Below are 22268 nucleotides of genomic sequence, written 5' to 3' on the forward strand. Positions count from 1 at the left end.
ACCTTTCTGCGGGGACAGACCAGGACTCGCATTGACTGGATTTATGCTTAGCTTTTGTGTCTTTAGCATGTTGCTTCTCAGATTCTTTCTTAGCCTGACTTGTTACACTTTGACACTTAACAGGCCAGAGTTTGTGCACCTTCCTATTATCCTCACTAGCATCTGATTTCCAAATTTTGAGGAATGACTTTTTGCCTCTAACGGCCTCCATTACTCTGCCATGTACCTAGAGTGGCGTTCTGCTGGTCCTCCTATTGTCGTTTCTGATTTAGGGCAAATGTTTCATCTGAGCCTCTAATTGCAGTGTTTTTAAACGGTCTGCATGCTGCTTGCAGGCACCTAACACTTGTGACAGCAGCTCCTTTTAATTCCCACCTAACCATCTGTACTTATGCCGATAGGTCGACTTTAGGTCTTTAACTTTGAGCGGTAGCTGAGAAGATGGTAAATCGGGCAGAAACCCGTTCAACAAACCTCTTCATTTCCTTGTTATTTCCTGACTTCTTCATTCATCCCCTTTTCCTTTTTTCCTGGGTGAGGCGGCGGCCTGCCAGGGAGCTCCCCGGCACCTCTGGCTGCCTGGGCTGAAGGCAAGAGGCAGGCCTGGGCGTGGCGAGGGCCTCCTGTCCCGGAATGAGGCTGCAGTGCTTCCTGGTCCCCTTTTCCCACCCACACCGGCAGGCGGCTGCTGCGGGAGAACACAAGGGAGGCTCTCGGGGCACTAGGTAGCCCTGGGTGGCTGTCAGGGAAAAGACCCTTCTTCTCTAAAGATGGCTGGCAGAAAGGTGGTGCTCAGCTCTGTAAGCGACCTGCCCAGTAGCCTTGCTGCCAGGGGATGCAGACATTTCTGTAAGGTGCAGAAAGAGGGTATTTGGCTTCCAAGTTAATATGAGAAATATGCATTTAGGAGATTGAATTTCCCTTCTTTCACAGGGCCCCAGTGGCCTAATGGGCAAGGCAATGGCTTTCTAAGTCAGAGATTGTGGGTTCAAGTCCCATCTGGGGTGAAAAACTGCCTCTATATTGCAAGGAAGCCTTGGCCTTATTTTCACCAAGGAAGCTGGGAGATGTTTGAACACAAAATATTGGATCTTGGGAAAAATGCCCCAGAAATGGCACCTTGACAAATGCTTTCTAAACCCCTCAGTAGCAAACAATTAATGCTAGTGTTTGTCTGAGACTAGAGGGAAGGGGAGTGTTTACTACCACACCTCAGTGAGTGAAACAGATGGAAAGAGCAAGGCTGTTCTGAAAGAGAATGGATCTGTCTGGAGACAAAGCAGCCCCTGAGAATGAGCAACGGTGTGAAAAGAAGAGGTTGAAATGTTAGTTAGTGTTAGAGGGTTTATCCCTTCACCCTCCCATTACTGGGTCCTTCTTGCGTACACACAGCGCAGCAATACCCAAAGGTGCAAACAATTAGATGTTTATTGGATTGAACTTCCAGCAAGCAATGATTCCAGTTTCCTTCCTCAGTGTCCCCATCCCAGCCCTGACGCCACAGAGCCTTGCCTGTGTCCCTGTTCCCATTCACCCTCTTAGCAAGACATAGGACATATGGTGACACATTTCCTGATAGGGCCAGGCATCAAGGTGGAAGGTGTTGATATTCCATTTGTCCCACTGCCCCTTGCGTAGTGCAGTGCCCTGCACCTTCTCTCGTACGGGCGTGCCACACCGGTTCCAATTAGTGTTCCAGACTTCCCACTATAGTGGGCCTGGGAAGGTTGGGTCCAGGTTGTCTAGTACAGGGGGGAGGGGCTTACTCCATTACTTCTAGGTTATTTCCTTAGGCAACGTAACACAAGTATACTTAGCAATACACCAGCCGCTGTAATAATCCACAGCAACACCGAGAGACCTGAGCACTCCAGCATGGTCCAACATCCTGGCCACCACCGAAACACCTCCTCTCCTCCTTCAACGGGGTCAAGCTCTTAACATGTCCAGTTGCTGGCAGTTGCAATACGCTGCAGCTGCAGGTTTTTGTGCTTTTGTCCATATCATAAGTCCATTGAATGTCCACAGAGAAATGGGTTATTGTTCAAACCAACTTAACCACGTGGTGTGGAATCAGGCTGTATGCGCTGGTTCGATTATTCACAGCAGTAAGAGTCACAGATCTATCTGTGCGCCAAAGCCCAGAGAGCAGTGTGTAGTGTGGAATTTGGTTAGGGGCTGGTGTAATTGTGCCCCCAGTAATATGTACATTTCCAGCAAAACACCTCATACACAGTACACCCAATTGTCCACCCCTTGCCACGGGCCATTGGGTGTGCTCCTCCACGGCCATCAGGGAAGGGCACATTCAAACATCTTCTCTGGATTTACATCATTTTACACACCCCTCCATTGATTCCCAGTGAGCAAATCCCCTTCTCATTATTCCCATAGGGCTTGTGGGGCCACCTTAGCTGCCGATTCACTTCCAGATACCACAGTAGCTGTTATACAGGTGCTGGCCTCCTAGTCGAGCATTTTTAATTTCCATACACATCTTCCCCCAGGTCAGCCTTTTGAAGCCATCCCCACTCATGTCATGAGGTTTTCTGTTCACTGAAACACAACAATGCTAACAACAAGACAAACACCACAGACAAACAACGCAAAACATAGATTCATGGTATTCTGGGTTAGTCTTTTGCTGGCACCAGCTTGCTTGTAGAGTGTCTGAAAAACAAAAGAAACAATTTCCACACACACCCCCGGTGGGGACAGATTAGTGCTTAATAATAATAATACCACTTCCTTTTACAAATTTGCTTGCTAATTGCAGGAAAAACAGAAGAATTACCTCCAGGCTGTCTTTATTTTGTTCTATAGTCAGATAGTGAATTACCCCACTCGCGGGTCAGTTTCCCCTCTTGTACAACAGACCCAGTTTGCAATAGTTTCTCTGCTGTACCAATCTTTAAGTTTATCCTCAGGCAACAGCTGAGAGACAGCTTCAGATTTAGCTTTAGCACTGTACACACACACACACACACACTCCTTAGGGTTAACCTGTCCCCCTTATTTTCAGGCTTGACTTGTTTTTTCACCTCCCTTTCCTGGAGGGCCACAATCTGAGTCTTCCAGTATCTTGTTTGCTGACCAGATGTATTTATTATTTGCAGCTCCTTTGTGCTGCCACTGATGGGCAGTTCTCTCCTTCCCCCATCAGCTAGGTCATTTGCATTCACACCGGCTTTCGGGCTTGGCTTTTGGATCCAAAGCCATCAGCAGCTCAGAGACTGTCTTAAAAGGGACACAATCAACTTCCACCCGAGTTCTGATTACTTTCCACTTTCATCTTCTGCTTCAAAACACACAGATCTGAAAAAAAACCCACAACCTATTGTGGCTCCCTTTGGAGCCCTAACAGGGTTTGAATTAAGTACCATGTTTTGTTTGCATTTCTTTTACCCCTTCTCCAATATACACTGCACACATCCTGGGAAAACGCACATTCCTTCCATAGTTTAACCTTCATAACATTATATTACAAACCATAAGTCTCACTTTAGGTTTTTAAAACCTTACACAATTACACACAAAATTTTGTTTTGTCTAACATCCCTTGCACTGCAATAATTTTTTTTTACACAACTGTACCCCAATTACATGTCCATCTTGTACAACCAGAGCCAGCCAGGGCCAGGCAGGTTAAGTGCCAATAGAAACCCCGGAGATTCCTTTAGTGATTTTGCTTACATTACCCAGGAGTCAACTAATGTTGATGAGATTATCTCTCCGCCTGCTGCCTGCAGCCATCCCCTATAGACCATTTCTGTGGGCAAAGGGCCCATTTCCCCTCAGAATGGCTGTAAAGGCTTCTCGGGACAAAACTTTACCTGACCCTCTTGTATAACTTAATTACTAAGCTTCCATCCAACGTGAGTGCACAGAGCTGCACATACAGTTACATTTATATAACTGGGTTTTATTATTAAACCAAAAACTGCCTTCTTCTAACACCACAACCGTTGCCTTTTACTACTTCCACAACTCCCAAATGTTTACTTTCCTCCAAACTCTGTATTATTAATTTTTGCAAAACCCTGGGCGGCTGCACTGCCGTGCTGGGGTGACTCTGCAGGGGGAGAAGCTGCTGTGGAGCACAGTAGAGCAGGTGCAGGAAGGAACCGGGGTCACTATTCACATTCTGAACTGCACAATTTTCCAAATTTGGGAATGTCCAAGAACAATTCTAAGGGGAAGGTGAATGCAGAGCAGTGACACTGGAGGTGCCCAGACCTCCAACGGGGGCAGTGTGGAAATTAATAAAGGGAAGATCATTTGCGAAATTAGTCGTCACTGACAAGATTTGTCTCTTCTTATTTCATGTTATGGTGTTACTTAGCGGAATCAGGACATATTTTTACTATGTTAATTAAACACTTAATTTTATTTAATGAAGCCAAAAACTTAGTGTCACTTATTTTTTTCTCTGTCCTAGCAAGAACTAAATGAATGTTGTGACTTTCTGGAAAGTGCAGCGAGATTAAATGTGGGGAATTCCGTCTCTGTGTTTGCCAGCTGATGTTTTCCTCTCACAGGTCAGTGCCTGCATTGAAATACCCAGAGGGATCTAAGGGCTGGTGTACGCTGGGCACAGGGGTGTTTGCAGAAGGGGCGGGCCTCAGGTGGAAGGGGCGGGGCAGGGCGTTAGTCTCCCCCAGCTGGCGGTTCACGCCCTGCCCATGGTGTTGCAATGACAGAGGCTGCCCAGGCTGCACTTGTAGTGAGGTTCCCCCACTACGTGGCCGCGCAGAGGCTGCAGGAGACAGGCAGGGGGCAGCAGGGGAAGTGGCGACACAGGAGCTCTCAGCAGCAGGGTGACGGACAATGCCGTGGAGCGGCAGCGACGCAGAGTGAACAGGGCAAACCGAGAGCCAGTTGAAGGAGTGTCGAAGCTGCGGTTTCGCTTGATGCCTTCCCCTCCCTCCCCCACCCCTGGGGCGTTGCTGCCCAAGGGGAGTGGGGGTTGGGGGAGGAGAGGGAAGGGGTCTGTTAAAGGAACATTGGATTGGCCTGTCACACCGCAAGGTGAGAAACTGAGGCACAGCACTGCCCAGCATACTCTGGGGTGGGAGGGTTGCTGATGAGTGTAGATTTGAATGTGGTTGTGGGGTTTTCCCAAACTCAGGCTGTGGCTACACTTAGCGCTTCAAAGCGCTGCCCCGGCAGCGCTTTGAAGCGCTAAGTGTAGTCAAAGCGCCAGCGCTGGGAGAGAGCTCTCCCAGCGCTGTCCGTACTCCACCTCTCTGTGGGGAATAACGGACAGCACTGGGAGCCGCGCTTCCAGCGCTGGGGCTTTGACCACACTGGCGCTTTGCAGCGCCGCAATTTGCAGCGCTGAAGAGGGTGTGTTTTCACACCCTGCTGCAGCGCTGCAAATTTGTAAGTGTAGCCAAGCCCTCAGGCTTGATTCTCTTTCCCTTTTAATAGAAGTTCTCATTGGCTCTCCGCCCACGCAGAGCTGGGGAGTGGGGGCGTGTTGCCTTTTCCCCAGGCAGCAGGGTGACACCTGCTGGCGAGTGAGGGTCGGTTTGGGTGACCCCCACTCAGGGCAGGCTGAGGGCAGGTCTCTGCCCTTTACTCAGCCCAGGAGGAGTTTTTTGCACTAACATCCCAAGTGTGCAAGTCCGTCCCCGCAGAGCTGTCCCATAGGGTGACCTTAAAGCAACTGTGGAAAACGGGACGGGGTGGGGGGTAATAGGCTCCTATATAAGAAAAAGTCCAGCCAGACCGGCCTGTCCCTTTAAACATGGGACATCTGGTCACCCTGGAGCAGCCCCACACTCCTGCTCCCCGGCTGGTGCGTTTGTAACCCGGGGGCTGAAGCCGACGCGAGAAAGGGAAGTGAGCGAGCTCGGAGCTCTCCGGCGCCACCTGCTGGGAGCAGAGGGCAATGACTGAGCGACGTCCTGGCTAATTTAAATATCACCTGGTTCTCTGCCGGGTGGCTCCACTGGAGAGCTGGGGCGTGGCCTGAGCGTGGCAGCACCTTATTTGCATATATTAAAAGCGGCAGTTTGGGGCCATTGGGGTAAAATAGGAGTAAGTTTTGGGGTTGGGCCCCACGTGTTTAGTGCAGGCTGTGGGGAGCCGGGCTGAGCAGAGCCTGCCCCGACGGGGTGTGTGTGTGGTCACCCTGAGCTGGGAGCGTGTGGCCAGACATGGGGAAGGGGCAGGGAAGGTTAGAAAGCAAGAGCTGTTTTTTTGTTCTGTTTTTGGTGTCTGGGTGGATCTCTTGTCACCCAATGAAGAGCAGCGGTGGGGGAGGGAAATTGAGACTCCTGCTTTGGGGGTTGCTGGTGGGAGTGACACGAGCCACCCGGCGCTGGCTGTGGGGGATAGGACAGGTGGGGATGGGGCTGCCTGAGAAAAGAGGTGGTTCCTGGTTGGCTGGTGCTGGCCTGCCTAGTGTTTTCTGAAAGCTGGTCTCCCATTGGCCATCATGCAGGGCGAATCTCTGAAATCTCATCTCCCATTGGGCCCTCCCCAACTGTCTGACAGCGATGTGGGGCGGAGCCGCCAGGGCCTTGTGCGCTCAGAGCTCAGCGCCGCCCGCGAGAAGCCGCAGCACCAGGGGGGGTGTCCACAGGGCGCGAGGCGCTTCCGCACGCGGCTGTTTCCTGCCGGTCGCGGGGTGACGGGTCCTGCCCGGGGCGGCCGGGGGCCGCGGGGTCCCGATGGCAGCTGGGGGCTCTGGCGTCCGCCCGCCCGCGGCGGCTGGGAGCTGCGGGGCCACCTGCAATGGCCGGGGGCTGCGGCTTCTCCTCACCCCCCCCGCCCCCGGTGACTGGGAGCTCCCGGCTCTGCCTGCGGTGTCTGAGCGCTGGGGGCTCCTCTCCTGCCTGGGGCGGCCGGGAGCTCCCGGGGCTGCGGCGCTGCAGGGTCTGTGAGCAGTGACGTGGGGCTGCAGGGTCCTCCCGCCATCAAGGCCTGCTGGGAAATCCTGGGTCCATCCGCAGCAGCTGGGAGCTCTGGGGTCCACTCGTAGGAGCTGCAGGGTCCATACGCAGTGGGGTGGGGCTGTGGGGGCTCCCCGGCCACCCATGGCTGCTGGGAGCTCCAGGGTCTGCCTGTGGGAGCTGTGGGGAGATGAGGGGTTTGGGGTGGAGGAGGGGGCTCCAGGCTGCAGGGTGGGGCTGAGGGATTCAGAGTGCAGGAGGGGGCTGTGGGTTGAGGCAGGGGGTTGGGATCCAGGATGGGGTGATGGCTCTGGGGTGGGGGCAGGGATGAGGGGTTCCAGGTGTGGGAGGAAGCTCTGGGCTGGGGCAGGAGGTTGAAGTGCAGAGGGGTGAGGGCTCTGGGGTGCAAGAGGGGGCTCTGGGTTTGGGGGGGTTCAGGGCTGGGGTGCAGACTTACCTCGGGCGGCTCCTGGTCAGCGGTGCAGCAGGGGGGACCTACTGGCCACTTCCAGGGCACAGCGCGGTGCCCTAGGACATGTAGAGACCAGCCTGCCTGAGCCCCGCAGCACCGCTGACCGGACTTACAACCTGGTCACCCCACTGGGAGCTCCAGGGTCCCCCTGTCACATGTGGTGGCTGGGAGCTCTGGGATCCACCCACAACAGCTGGGAGCTCTGGGGGCATCCCGCTGCTCACAGTAGCTGGGAGCTGTGGGGTCCACCCGTGGTGGCATGGGCCTGTGGGAGCCCCTTCCGCCGCTGATAGCTGTGTGGCCCCCCCGGCCGACAGCTCTAGTCTTGCTGCCTCAGGGCTGAGGCGGAAAATGTCACTGAGATCTCTGAAAGTCACAAATTCTGTGACCCCCTTTATATAATCTTAGCCTTAATCGTTGTTGACTGTCTCTCTCAATCTAGTGGTTTGCTCTAGCACAGATGGGACAGGGAAGACAGAAGCTCATCCCCCAGCACAGGTTTGGGCAGAAATGGCTCTTGGGCTATTTGCTGTGCATGCAGAGGACTTGTCCAGGCTGGTGGAGCAGCTCAGCCAGATAAGGAGCTGGAAGAAGGAGACCTGAGCAGCCTGGACATCCCACTTTTTCTCCACAGCCACTGCCTATCAGCAGGATTCCTCCTCCTCCTCAGTGAGACCAAATCTAAACACCTAGACAGCCGGTCTGTCCGCTGCACCCCAATCCCTCATGCCTGAGCCTCCCTGCCAAGTCCTGTACCTGGCTCCAGAGAATTGTCTCACATCTTGCTGGGAACTCGACTTCTTGTGCCCAGAGATTCTTGGCCCCCCTCAGTAGAGGACCTGAGAAACACAGTGTCTGCCTTTTCCAAATAACTGCTTGGAAAAGTTTTGTTTATGTGGCCTAATGGATAAGGTGTCTGACTTCGGATCACGCGATTGAGGGTTCGAGTCCCTTCGTGGTTTTACCTTTGTGCTGAACGTCCTGCTCCCTTCAGGGCTGGAACCTGTTCTTGGCCGCTCAGGCCAATGCTCTGGCTTCAGCTAGAGCCCCGGGAAGGAGTTGGGGGTTGGTTGTCACAAAGTCTGGGGCATGAGCCCCAGGTGCTTCCAGTCTTACCTTTGCCCTTCCTGACTTGCCAAAGAAAATGGGCGGCTGCCCGGGCTAGCGTGTGGAGCAGTTTCCCTCTTCCAAGTGTGCGCCTGTCCCTGTGCTGGAGGGTACTTGCTAAATAGCACCTTGGGAGCCTGGGTGTTTCTCTGCTTCTCGCCAGCTGGGGAAAAGCCTCTTGGGGTAAAATCTCCTGCCCCACTGCCAAAGTCAGCACCTTGAGTGGGAACGGTAAGAGGCCCCACCAGGGGGGCTGGCCCTGCTTTCCTACCATCTTCTGATGTTGGCCACAAAGCATCAGCAGCTGGCTGCGGGTGGTTTTCAGTGGGTGTTCGGCATGTTTAACATCTGTAGTATGCTAAGTCATGGAAAAATTTTTAAAGGAGAGAGTGTTTACGGACCTTGAGGCCGATGGCAACTGGGACAAATTACAGCATGGTTTTACGAAAGGTAGATCGTGCCAAACCAACCTGATCTCCTTCTTTGAGAAAGTAACCGATTTTTTAGACAAGGGAAATGCGGTGGATCTAATATATCTTTATTTCAGTAAGGCGTTTGATACGGTACCACATGAGGAATTACTGGTTAAATTGGAAAAGATGGGGATCAAAATGAAAATCCAGAGGTGGATAAGGAGCTGGTTAAAGGGGAGACTGCAGAGGGTCGTATTGAAGGGTGATCTGTCGGGTTGGAGGGGGGTTACCAGTGGAGTTCCTCAAGGTTCGGTTTTGGGTCCGATTTTATTTAATCTATTTATCGCTGACCTCGGAACCAAAAGTAGGAGTGGGCTGATAAAGTTTGCGGATGACACCAAGTTGGGAGGTATTGCCAATTCGGAAAAGGATTGGGATATCCTCCAGGGAGATTTGGATGACCTTGTAAACTGGAGTATTAGTAACAGGATGAAATTCAATAATGAGAAGTGTAAGGTTATGCATTTAGGGATGACTAACAAGAATTTTAGTTATAAGCTGGGGACGCATCAGTTGGAAGTAACGGAGGAGGAGAAGGACCTAGGAGTCCTGGTTGATCGTAGGATGACTATGAGTAGGCAATGTGATGTGGCCGTTAAAAAAGCTAATGCGGTCTTGGGATGCATTAGGCGAGGTATTTCTAGTAGAGATAAGGAGGTGCTAGTCCCGTTATATAAGGCGTTGGTGAGACCTCATTTGGAGTATTGTGTGCAGTTTTGGTCTCCCATGTTTAAGAAGGATGAATTCAAACTGGAACGGGTACAAAGAAGGGCCACTAGAATGATCCGAGGAATGGAAAGCCTGTCGTACGAAAGGAGACTTGAGGAGCTCGGTTTGTTTTCCTTAACCAAAAGAAGGATAAGAGGAGATATGATTGCACTCTTTAAATATATCAGAGGGATAAATACCAGGGAAGGAGAGGAATTATTTCAGCTCAGTGCTAATGTGGACATGAGGACAAACGGATATAAATTGTCAGTCAGGAAATTTAGGCTTGAAATTAGACGAAGGTTTCTAACCATCAGAGGAGTGCAATTCTGGAACAGCCTACCGAAGGAAACAGTGGGGGCGAAGGACCTCCATGACTTTAAGATTAAGCTGGATAAGTTTATGGAGGGGATGGTATGATAGGATAACGGGTTTAGTCAATAGGTCAATAACATGCCACACTGGTAATTAGTACAAAGGGTCAATGTTGGGATTTTGTTAGCCCTTTCCAGAGGGTCTGGCTGGAGAGTCTTGCCCACATGCTCAGGGTTCAGCTGATCACCATATTTGGGGTCGGGAAGGAATTTTCCTCCAGGGTAGATTGGCAGTGGCCCTGGAGGTTTTTCGCCTTCCTCCGAAGCATGGGGCAGGGGTCGCTTGCTGGTGGATTATCTGCTACTTGAAGTCTTTAAATCATGATTTGGAGCATTCAACAGCAGAGTCAAGGGAGAGAATTAGTTCAGGAGTGGGTGGATCGGCTTATGTGGCCTGCATCTTGCAGGAGGTCAGACTAGATGATCATAATGGTCCCTTCTGATCTTGAATTCTATGATTCTATGCCAGGGAGCAGGGAGCAGGCTGGCTGGGTGTCTCTGTGGCTGTCTGCTGGCCACGCATAGGCATGGTTCTCCCCTCCTCTTGCCCTGCTCTTGGTTGATCTGTGGCTTTTAAGCCTTCCCTTGGAGCTGTCAGCACCAGCCGCCTCTGTCCTAGGTGCCCAGAGGAGGAGAGGTGCTGGGCTCCAGCCTGGGACTCTTCCTCCCTCCTGCCTTTCCCTGACTATGAAACCTGACCCTGACACTCCTTTCTTCAAGCGCCATGTGGGCAAGAGGAAAAGTGTGGTAGAAAGAACAAGGACCAAACTTGTGGGAATCAGAAATCCCAAACACCCAGTCAAACCACAGCCACTTCTAGACCCCATTCCAACCAAAGACCTGGCTCCAGTGGGGATGAGTCACTCAGCACAAGGTAAACAACTCATTCTTCGACAGCTGGAGACAGGAAAGCACTTGGCTCTCCAGGGATTTACCACAAGCTCCCACTGAGATTTGAACTCAGATTTCAGCATGCCAACCCTTACACCATGGGACCAGCTTGTGCTAGTTTCTCTGAACATTGGTGAGCCTATCATAGAATACCAGGCTTGGAAGGGACCTCGGCAGGTATCTAGTCCAACGCCCTGCTCAAAGCAGGGCCAAGCCACAGACAGATTTTTATCCCAGATCCCTAAATGGCCCTCTTAAGGACTGAGCTCACAAACATGGGTTTAGCCGGCCAATACTCAAACCACTGAGCTCTCCCTCCCTCACAGGCCCAGCTTGTGTAAGGGACTGCTGGCCCTTTACTAAAACTGAGTGGGGGTTTTTTGGTTGGCTAGTTCCCAGTCCCACTAGAAGGGGGAAGGGCCAATGGGAAAGCAGGACCCTGAGACTGACAGGCCCCTGGGGCAATGGCCACCAACTGGTAGGGAACAAGTGAAAATTCGTTAATGAGTAAAATTCCTGGTGAAAATTGGCAAAGCTGTGGAGAGTTTGAAAAGTTCCAGTGAATTTACACATGAAGATACAAACAGAGAGAAAGAGACCATCACAGACTGCACAGGCCCACACAGACATAAACAAAAACCAAACCCACACAGCACACAGAGCCATATACACATAAGGGAAAGCCACACAAAACATAGAACAAATCCAAACCAAAAAATACAGCAAAAGCCCACAACAGGAAAGCACAAAAACCACATACCAAAAGAATACTTAGCAAAAAACAATCTGCATGCAAAAGTCATACACACACACACACACAAAACTATATGGCATCCACAAAAATCACACAGGACCCACATGCACATCAATACGACAGACAACAAAAACCCAACATACAGAAAGCCAGGCAGGGTGTGAGTCTCACAGCGAAGAGGGTGAGCACACAGGTGGTTTGGGGAGCAAAGACTGAGGGGGAGTCGGGGGCAGTGCTCTGGGCTCTGCTCGACCGCTCGTGACACAGGCGGCTGGTGGAGAGTGGAGCCTGGTAGATCTGTGGAAACTGCCCTGCTCTCTGTAAAGCAAGGGGACCTCAGTGTCTTCTGAGCTGCAATTGTATTTTCTGCAGGGCAAAATGATTGGCAGAAGCCATTTGCTTAAAGGAAACTGGTGCTCTAGGTCAGGTTTGAACTCACAACCTCAGCATGATTCCACTCAGCCCGGCTCTGTAAGTACTGGGCACTAACCCATTGCACCCCTAGACCCTGCTTTCAGCAGCTTGTCTCCATGTTTCATGGATGGTTTAGCGGAGGGGGCCGTTGCATTAGCTAAAACAAATCCATTTTAAAGGCTGCAGGATGGCAGCAGCAGAGGTGGGGAGCCTCCTTCCATGTGATAGAGCTGGTTCCCCCCTCCGTTGCTCAGGGGAAGGTTGGTGCTTTGAGCCCACCCGGTGCTGGAACGTCCCATGGGTGAGATTAATGGGACTCTTGGGAAGGGAAGGGAGGGGAAGTCTTTTCTATCCCTGCCTAGCTCCATTGGTCTCCTGTGGTCGTTTCGGCTCCCTGCTCCCCTGCTGGGGAGATGCAGAGACAAGCCCCCATCTGGGTGAGTCACCGAGAGGCTGTGTCCCATGGCGTGTGGGGGGAGAGGGGTAGGGGTGGGATGGGGCTCAAGGGGAGAAGGTTCTGTGTGACAGTGTGTAGGGGAGGGGGATAGAAATGATGGAAAACACAGGGGCAGTGACAGTGAAGCCCCGTGTCTGAGTGTTATGACCCTGTGTGGTGCTGCCGTTCACCTTCCCCTCCTATGGGCTCAGCTTGCATTGAATCCAGCATTTTTTCACCTGTCCTCACCACAGAGGTGTCCCACATGCCTCAGCTACCGAGTGTCCCTCTTAGAGACGCCGAGGGCTGGAACTGATTTCAGCTGCTGGGCAGCTCTGCTAGGTCTTTATTCATTTGCACAGGAAAATGCTGAGTGTTTAAATTCATTTCAAGCCCCCTGCCCCCATTCAGAGAACTCCTGAACATACTGGAGATGGGTCTGGAAATTGATTTTCATTCGAAAAGTTTTTAAAGGGAATCACTTGGATTGGAACTAGGAACCCATCATCCTACAGGGAAACATTCACCCACTGACCTACCCTCTCAACAGAGAGTGTCATGTATAGCCCAGAGCAGGACCAGTTTTTAACCTGGGGGTTAGTGAACTTTCTCGCTATACAAACACCACAGCTTACAAACTCCCCACCCCTGCTCTGTGTCACCAGAGCACAACAACAACTCTCCTTGGGGCACACACAGCTCCCCAGCTCCCTGCCCGTCAGTCTCTCCAGCATTGCTCCAATCCCTTAAAGCAGGGTCTCAACCTCAATTTACCTTAGGGCCAGGGCCAGTCCTCCAATCCTCCCAGTGGGCCAATAATGTCACCCATACCGCCCAGAACCAGCCCCCCAAAACTCCACCCCCCACCTGCCTAAGGCTCTGGGAGGGAGTTTGGGTGAGGGGAGGAGGTCTAGTGTGCAGGCCCTGGGCTGGGGCTGGGGATTGGGGTGCAGGAGGGGTGCAGCCTCTGGGGGGAGTTTGGGTGCAGAAGGGGTGAGAGGTTGGTCTCTGGGAGGGAGTTTGGGTGGGGGAGGGGTTCTGGGGTGCAGGCTCTGGGATGGAGTTTGGGTGCTGGTGCAGGCTCTGGGGGGAGTTTGGGTGCTGGTGCAGGCTCTGGGCTGGGGCAGGGGTAGCGGGAACAGGAGGAGGGGTGGGATTGCAGGCTCTGGGCGGGAGATTGGGGGCAGGCGGGAGGGGGTGTGTGGGAAGGGGGAGGGGGTGCAGGCTCTGGGAGGGAGTTTGGGGGCTGGGGATATGGAGGGAGAGAGTGCAGGCTGTGGGATAGAATTGGGGGCAGGGGTGTGTGGAGGGGGGAGCAGGCTCTGGGAGGGAGTTTGGGAGAGGGAAGAGGTATGTGGGGAGGGGGTGGTGGTGCAGGCTCTGGGAGGGGTCAGGGATTCAGCACTTACCTGGGGCTCCAAGGCAGGGCGGGCTGGGGGGCCTCCGCATGCTGCTGCCCCCAGGCATCACCCCCACAGCATCCCATTGGCCACAGGGGTGATCAGGCGGGGGCAGTGCGCGGAGGCAAAGACCCACCCTGCCCTGCCATGGGGAGGGGCCGGCAGCCTCTGGAGCGAGCAGACAGATGCTGCTCAGCTCCGCTGCACTGACGGGGCCCCTGGAGGGGGGAGCGCCTGGGGGCAGCAGGTGGGGCCAAGGGAGTGACCTGGTCCCAAAACTGCTGGAGCCCCACGGGCGAGACCTGGGGACCAGGACTGCCAGCCAGACAAACACCTTTAAGAGGAGGCGTCCCTCTGCCTGTCACAAACTGATCTTCCTCCTTCAGTTCAGTGACAGCCTGAATTGTTCCTTATCCCGGCAGAGCCGGAGGACTGAAAGCAGCAACATCAAACCCCTGTGTAGCTCGCAGGAATGGACACAAACACTCCCTGATATCTGAGGAGATGTTCAGCTTTGCCCTTGGTCAACTACAAGGCTAAAGGGAAAGGAGGTGGCACCAGATATAAAGAGTGAAACACGACACATCATAGTTATGCCCGTGGTGGCTGCAAAATCTTTTGATGTACTTCTTCTTATCAGCAGTGTATTGTTTTCTCTGGAGTCCAGGCCTTGACCAAGAAATTTGTACCTTGATAAAATAATCGACTGCCCCTGGTGAAGGCAATGGACTTGATACCCACTGGGGTGTCCCTACACAGGTACAAGTACTAACAACAGTGGCTGCCTTTTAGCCATAGATTTTAATCGGGGCAATAAATTGATACAAACCCCTGTTAAATCATTTCTCAGCCCGAGTCCTTCACCCATATTCCCTAGAGCATTGGGCCACCATGTGGACGTTTCATTTCCGACCTCAGTTTCACACAGAGACAAAATTTCCTTTGCACAGATCCATGAACAGCAAAACCTCCCTGTGTCTCTGGTCTGAGCCAGGGCATTCGATTCCAGTGAACCCTTCTCTCCTGCAATGGCGACGGTCAGACAGAGGGGACGTGGCACCTGCATCCCTGCCAGGGAGATATTGGCTCGGCTCTTTCTTTCTGCTGCTATTATTAGTCCATGAAACATCAAGGGTGGAATGCAAGGCTGAGTTCTTGCATCAGCCCCCTGAAAAAATTTCAATGCGCCAGAGAAATCCTGCCGCCTGCTATTGGAATGATGTGCTGGAGATTTGAATGGGAAAGGGACTGTCTGAATTGTCAGAGTGGGGAATGAACAACAATCTACAGCAATGTCGTTCACACAAACACACTCTCATCCTGCTCCAGCTGGAAGGGAAATGGGCAAGAATTCTCGCCGTTCACCCAAGGACACACTTACACTGATGCGCAGTCATGAGTCTGCTGGGGGAGCTGGTCTGAGCAATTCGAAGTGACAATTCAGTGAGAACAGAATCATCATGTAGTAGGACATCTGTATGTCAAGTAGTTGTGGCCTAATGGTTAAAGCGATGGACTAGAAATCCATTGGGGTCTCCCTGTGCAGGTTTGAATCCTGCCAACTATGCAAGTGCTGCACTGTTGTTATTATTACTCTAGTCTTAGTGCCTGAGCATCCACAGTGCAAACTGGAGCCAGATCTACTTTTACTCTGTCTACACTTAAAATGCTGCTGTGGCACTGCTATAGGACTTTGGAGTAGACAGTGACTAGAGGGGTTTTCCCATCCCTGTAATAGCTACATGGAAAGAACAATTCTTCCTTTCCTTTAGCACTATCTAACCAGGGCTTAGGTCACCTTAACTCTATGGGTTGGGGGTGGGGCACTTCACACCCTGATAGACGTCGCTCTGTCAGTTCAGTGCCTAGCATACACCAGCGCTTAGATCCCTCTTGGTATTTCAATGCAGGCACTGACCTGTGAGAAGAAAACATCAGCTCACAAACACAGAGACTGAATTCCCCACATTCAATCTCGCTGCACTTTCCAGAAAGTCACAAAATTCAATTCATTCTTGCTAGGACAGAGAAAAAATAAGTGACACTAAGTTTTTGGCTTGGGTAAATAAAATTAAGTGTTTAATTAATATAGTAAAAATCTGTACTGATTCTTCTAACTAACACCACAGCGTGAAATAGGAACAGAGACAAAGCTTGTCGTGATGACTAATTTCGCAAATGATCTTCCCATTATTAATTTCCACGCTGCCCCCACTGGAGGTCTGGGCACCTCCAGTGTCATTGCTCTGCATTCACCTTCCCCTTAGAATTGTTCTCGGACATTCGCCTTCCTCTGCAGCCACGATTTGAGGACTTCAGTAACTCAGATATAGGTCAGGGGTTTGTTACAGGAGTGGGTGGGTGAGATTCTGTGGCCTGAATTGTGCAGGAGGTCAGACTAGATGATCATAATGGTCCCTTCTGACCTTAAGTCTATGAATCTAATCCCAAATTTTAGTCCTGCTTTGGGACAGTGTCTCTCATGCAAGAAACTGCCCAGTCTGCGCTAGCAGTGAGGCTCCCTCACTAACAGCTGAAATCAGGGAGAGCTGTGTGAAGTGCAGGGCCCCAGGGGTGCCTGAACAGGGGGGGAACAACACCCCAGGGCTTTTAAAAATGGGAGGGCTCTGAAAGGGGAGGGGCCCAGCCTCTGTAGCAGGAATGCAGGGCAGGCGAGTTCACGGCAGCATTTACATTGACAATTTGTCACTTTAAGTTTGCTGCACAAAGCTCTAGGCCTCTCGTCGAGGTGGTTTTATTTTGTCACCAAAACAGGGCAATTTTGTCGCCAGACGTGGCATTGCAGTGTGTGCACCAGCCACAAGCTGCCGACCGAGGGAGCGTTGTGTGTTTTTCACACACCTGAGCAATATAATGATGCTGAAATAACTTTGCAGTGCAGACCTGGCCAAAGATTCTCACACACACACACACACACACACACACACACACACACACACAGCTTGCAAGGAAAACCTCACCTGCTCCTCTGCTTTGCAGAATCCAAACACAAGCAAAGCTTGTCAGGCCCCAGTGGGGATGGCAGGGAGTCAGGTGTGGGCAGACACTGTGTTTTAGCCACAAGCAGGCACCATGGCTTAGTTGGCTAAAGCACCTGCCTTATAAACAGGGGATCCTGCGTTCAATTCCTAGTGGTGCCTTGTTGAGTAACTTTTAGGGCACCTGGTATTGGCTACTGACAGAGGACAAAACACAGAGCTAGGTGGGCCTTTGGTCCAGCCCAATGTGGCTGTTTAAATTGGGATTGAGAAGGGTGACGAGGAGCAGGCTCTGGTTGGGAGTGAGGAGCAGTGAGCATAGGAGGGACTGAGGGTTGGGATTGAGGGGCACTGGGAAAAGAGGGGACATGGGTTTAGGCTGAAGAGCATCCTCGTTTGGGGATCCAGCAGGACAGGGGAAGGCAGCAGGTGATTCTAATTCTTTAGGGATATTCTGTGTGTTTGTGTCTGTGTGTGTGTGTGTGTGCAGGGGAGAAACATGCTCTATGCCCAGAGGACTTTATTCCTCCAGGCTGCAAGGACAGAGGGGCTGTCAGGAAGTTGACCCTTCAAACCCAGACACAAAAAGGCCCTTCTGAGGAAAGGGAAAATCCTGCAGAGAAAAAGTAACATCAAAGAAGACGCCAGAAAGGCAGTGTAAGATCTTCATGAGTAGTTTATCACCTGACCAGGGACTTGAGCCCTGGACCCTCAGATTAAAAGTCTGACAATCTGCCAACTGAGCTAGCCAGGCTCCCAAAGAAAGAAAGCAGGTTGGTGCAGAGGAGAAACTAGTCAAGAAAGCAAAAGCAGGAAACAATAGGGGAAACCTGCTGCTCTCTCTGGCCTGGTCAACACTACGAGTTTATATCGAATTTAACTGCGTTAAATCACATTAACCCTGCACCCGTCCACACAACCAAGCCCTTTATATCGATATAAAGGGCTCTTAATACCGGTATCTGTACTCCTCCCCAACGAGGGGAGTAGCGCTCGGTATTGCCATGTCGGATTAGGGTTAGTGTGGCTGCAATTCGACGGTATTGGCCTCCAGGCGCCATCCCACAGTGCACCATTGTGACCACTCTGGACAGCAATCTGAACTCGGATGCACTGGCCAGGTTGACAGGAAAAGCCCCGTGAACTTTTGAATTTCATTTCCTGTTTGCCCAGCGTGGAGCGCCGATCAGCACAGGTGACCATGCAGTCCCAGAATCAAAAAAGAGCTCCAGCATGGACCGTAGGGGAGATACTGAAGCTGATCTCTCTATGGGGAGATGAATCTGTTCTATCAGAACTCCGTTCCAAAAGACAAAATGCCAAAACATTTAAAAAAAAATCTCCAAGGCCATGATAGACAGAGGCCGCAACAGAGACTCACCACAGTGCTGAAACTTAAGGAGCTGAGACAAGCGTACCATAAAGCCAAAGAATGAAATGGATGCTCACGGAGGGAGGGGCGACTGACCAGTGGGCGACTGACAAGGGGCGACTGACAGTTCTCGCACTGTCCGAAAACCATTTGAATTCTTGGCTGAGTTCCCAAAGCCTGAAGGGTCAAAAACATTGTCACGGGTGGTTCAGGGTATATGTCGTCGCCACCCCCGTGAAAGCAAAGGGGAAAAATCATTTTTTGATTTATGTCTACTGGATGCTGCTGGCAGATGTGGTGCTGCAGCGCTACACAGCAGCATCCCCTTCCCTTCCATTCCGGCCGGCAGATGGTACAGTAGGACTGTTATCCGTCATCGTTGTCCCGTGAGTGCTCCTGGCTGGCCTCCGTGAGGTCGCCCAGGGGCACCTGGGCAAAATGGGAATGACCATTTACTCTCTGGTTCTTTAGTAGGTTTGACCGATAGTCCAGACAGGACTGACTCTCCCATTAGACAATACTTAAGGAAGGGAATGACCTGGGGAGTCATTCCCATTTTTGTCCCTGTGCCCCCAGCCGACCTCACCAAGGCCGGCCAGGAGCACCCATGACAGCAGCAGACGGTACAGTATAACTGGCAACTGTCATTGTCAACTTGCAAAGCAGCAGACAGGACAGTATGGCTGGTAACCGTCTCTGCTAACTTGCAAAAGGCAAGGGGATGATGCTGTGTAGCGCTGCAGTACCACGTCTGTCAGCACCATCCAGTAGAGATACGGTGACAGTGAAAAGAGGCTGAACGGGCTCCATGGTTGCCGTGCTATGGCGTCTGCCCGGGCAATCCAGGGAAAAGGGCGCGAAATGATTGTCTGCCGTTGCTTTCACGGAGGGAGGATTGACTGATGACATTTACCCAGTATCACCCACGACACTGTTTTTGCCCCATCAGGCACTGGGATCTCAACCCAGAATTCCAATGGGCAGGAGAGACTGCGGGATCTATGGGATAGCTATGGCATAGCTACCCACAGTGCAACACTCCGGAAATCAACGCAGCCTCGGTACATGGACACACACGGCCGAATTAATGTGCTTACTGGGGCTGCGTGCACTCATAGAATCATAGAATCTCAGGGTTGGAAGGGACCTCAGGAGGTCATCTAGTCCAACCCCCTGCTCAAAGCAGGACCAAACCCAACTAAATCATCCCAGCCAGGGCTTTGTCAAGCCTGACCTTAAAAACCTCTAAGGAAGGAGATTCCACTACCTCCCTAGGTAACCCATTCCAGTTCTTCACCACCCTACTAGTGAAAAAGTTTATACAATCTGTTTCCAAAAACCGGTTTCTGTAAAATCGGAATAATCCCGTAGTGTAGACATACCCTGTGGTTAACAACTTTGGTGGCTAATTGAAAGGCTGATGGTTCAAACCCAAGTGAAGATGGAGGTGGTTTTTTTTTTAGTGATGAGTATCCAGTACATTTTAACAAGCAGAAAATCTTCTCAATGCTGGTGTAGCCTCATTGGGCAAGCATAAGTATTATTTTTCTTAGATGCTTTGGTGGTATAGTGGTGAGCCTAGTTACCTTCTAAGTAGTTGACCTGGGTTCAATTCCCAGCCAATGCAAGGATGTGATGTTTTCTCTGCTTGGAATTGGTTTAATTTCAGTCACATTGTATCAATTTATCAATGGAATGACAAAATCCATGTGCTGCAGGTCAGTCAACACAGAATGGAGGAAGAAAGGGGCGGGACTATACAATGAGCTGTTGGAGTTATCCTGGTATTACAATGTTTGGTTTATTTTTAAAAAAAAAATCCTTTACTTCCCTCTCCCTTTTAGACTCAGAGCCTTTAAGGTCAGAAGGGACCAGTGTGATCATCTAGTCCGACCTGCTGCACCTTGCAGGCCAATAGACCCCACCCACCCACTCCTGTAATAGACCCGGGAGGGGAGGCAGCTCTGTGCTCTGCCCCTACCCCAGGCAGCACATGGAGGCCCTCTGCTCCCCTCCCCCCATGGGTGTGCAGAGATGTGCCAGCAGCACTGAGGTGGCTCCCTGCCCACTCTGCCTCCGTCCCTCCGTGCCGCTCCCAGAAGTGGTTGGCATGTCCCAGCATCCCCTGGGGCGGGGGGAGTGTCTCCATTCATTGCCCCTGCCCCAAGTACCAACTCCGCAGCCCCCATTGGCCAGGAACTGCAGCCAATGGGAGCTCTGGGGGCGGCGCCTGCAGGCAGCAGCGCACAGAGACCCCCCTAGCACGGCCCACCTAGGAGCTGCTGACGCAGGGTTGTGTGTACCAGTCACTTTGGGAGCTGCACTGCCTGGGGTAAGCGCCACCCCTCCTGCACCCCAACCCCCTCCCCCAGCGCAGAGCCAGCACCCCACACCCAAATTTCCTCCCAGAACTTTGCTTGTCTTCCTTTCACCCAGAACTGTCCTTCTTCTCCTGGGCTGCAAGTAGCCATCCCTGGGAAGCCAAGAGGCAGGCACAGGATTCTACCTCCCAGCAGCCAACCGCACCTCCCCAGGCTTTGCAGAACGACTGGTGACGCTCTACTAAACCCACATAGCCGCACTGAGGCACTTAGCTTCTACCCTGCCTTCCTCAGCTCGACTTTCCTCTTTTGCCCCATTCCTGCCTCACTCCCTCCTTTGGCAAGTCACACAGAGGAGGCAGCAGGAAGAGCCGGCCGCCATAGGCCAACCTCCCAGGGCAGAGGAGACCAAGCCACAAGGCTGCAAAAGGTGACTGGCCCAGATCCTCTAGCTTTCCCCTGCTGATGCTAAGCCTTTTTCCTCAGCTCATTTCATCACCCTCTGCCCTGCAGGGGTTGAGTTTATCGCAGGTGTTACCCAAAATTGGGTCAGTTAGTAAGTGTAGGGAGGACTAATGACCCACCAGAGTTTGGCAGAAAGCAGCACGTTTATTATACTGACAGCTAAGCTCAAAATAAGCGGGGGGGGAGGGGGGGGTGTCACACTCACACTCGCAAACTCACATTCCCAGGACTGGCACGGCACTGGAGATGTCAGGATTCTGCAAGGTAAGTGTCCCACAGCGCAGCTATGGACGGTGCGATGAAGGTAAGTCTTCCTGAGGCACAATGAAATACAACGCAGAGACCCACTGGCCAGGCGGTCGGGGCGAAGGGCATTCACTGGAGGTACAAGCTTGTGAGTGCTCTCCTGACCACAGGGCCCCTTCCCCTTTTAAGGGCCTGCACCTCATGGCCTGCGACTAGAGATGACTTGGCTGCATCTGGTGGGTCACACTCCACCTTGGGCAGTGTCCATGCTCTGGGTGTGTGATCGCTGCCTAATTAGCGTCCCAGACACCTTGTCTATCTAGGAGCTCTTCTGATCTTCCAGCTGTTCAACCAGCCCCTTCATCCCACAAGCACTGCAGGAGGTGGGGAGGGGGAAAGCCACTTCACAGGCATTCAGAGAGGGAGAGGAGACAAAAGCGAGGAGGAGGGGAAGTATAACAGACCTCTGAGCATAGAAATCACTGCTGCTCCTACAACAGCAGGGACAGGACAGGAGGAGCTGGGAAAAATAAGCCAGCATATTTCTGCCTGGCTTTGAACCAAGGATCTTTTGTGTATTAGGCAAATGTGATAACCACTACACTACAGAAACTCTGTTGCAGGGTTGTGCCCCTTCCTTCATAAGAACGTAAGAATGGCCATACTGGGTCAGACCAAAGGTCCATCCAACCCCGCATCCTATCTGCCAACAGCGGCCAATGCCAGGTGCCCCATACCTAACAGGTAATGATCAAGTCATCTCTCTCTCCTGCCATCCATCTCCACCCTCTGACAAACAGAGGTCTAGAGGCACCATTCCTTACCCATCCTGGCTAATAGCCATTCATGGACTTAACCTCCATTCATTTATCTGCAAAAAGAACAAGGAGTACTTGTGGCACCTTAGAAACTAACACATTTATTTGAGCATAAGCTT

The 22268-nt window shown here is 51.9% G+C and overlaps 2 non-coding genes across 2 annotated transcripts; one reads left to right on the forward strand and one right to left on the reverse strand.

Moving 5' to 3' along the window:
• Positions 1 to 934: 934 nt before the first annotated feature.
• On the forward strand, positions 935 to 1007 carry TRNAR-UCU. Its single transcript has one exon. It is a non-coding gene; the product is annotated as a tRNA-Arg (tRNA).
• A 20864-nt stretch (positions 1008 to 21871) lies between these two features.
• Positions 21872 to 21944, reverse strand: TRNAI-AAU. Its single transcript has one exon. It is a non-coding gene; the product is annotated as a tRNA-Ile (tRNA).
• Between the last annotated feature and the right edge of the window lie 324 nt (positions 21945 to 22268).

This window comes from Mauremys mutica, chromosome 14 (assembly GCF_020497125.1).
Source record: "Mauremys mutica isolate MM-2020 ecotype Southern chromosome 14, ASM2049712v1, whole genome shotgun sequence".
Classification (NCBI taxonomy): Eukaryota; Metazoa; Chordata; order Testudines; family Geoemydidae; genus Mauremys; species Mauremys mutica.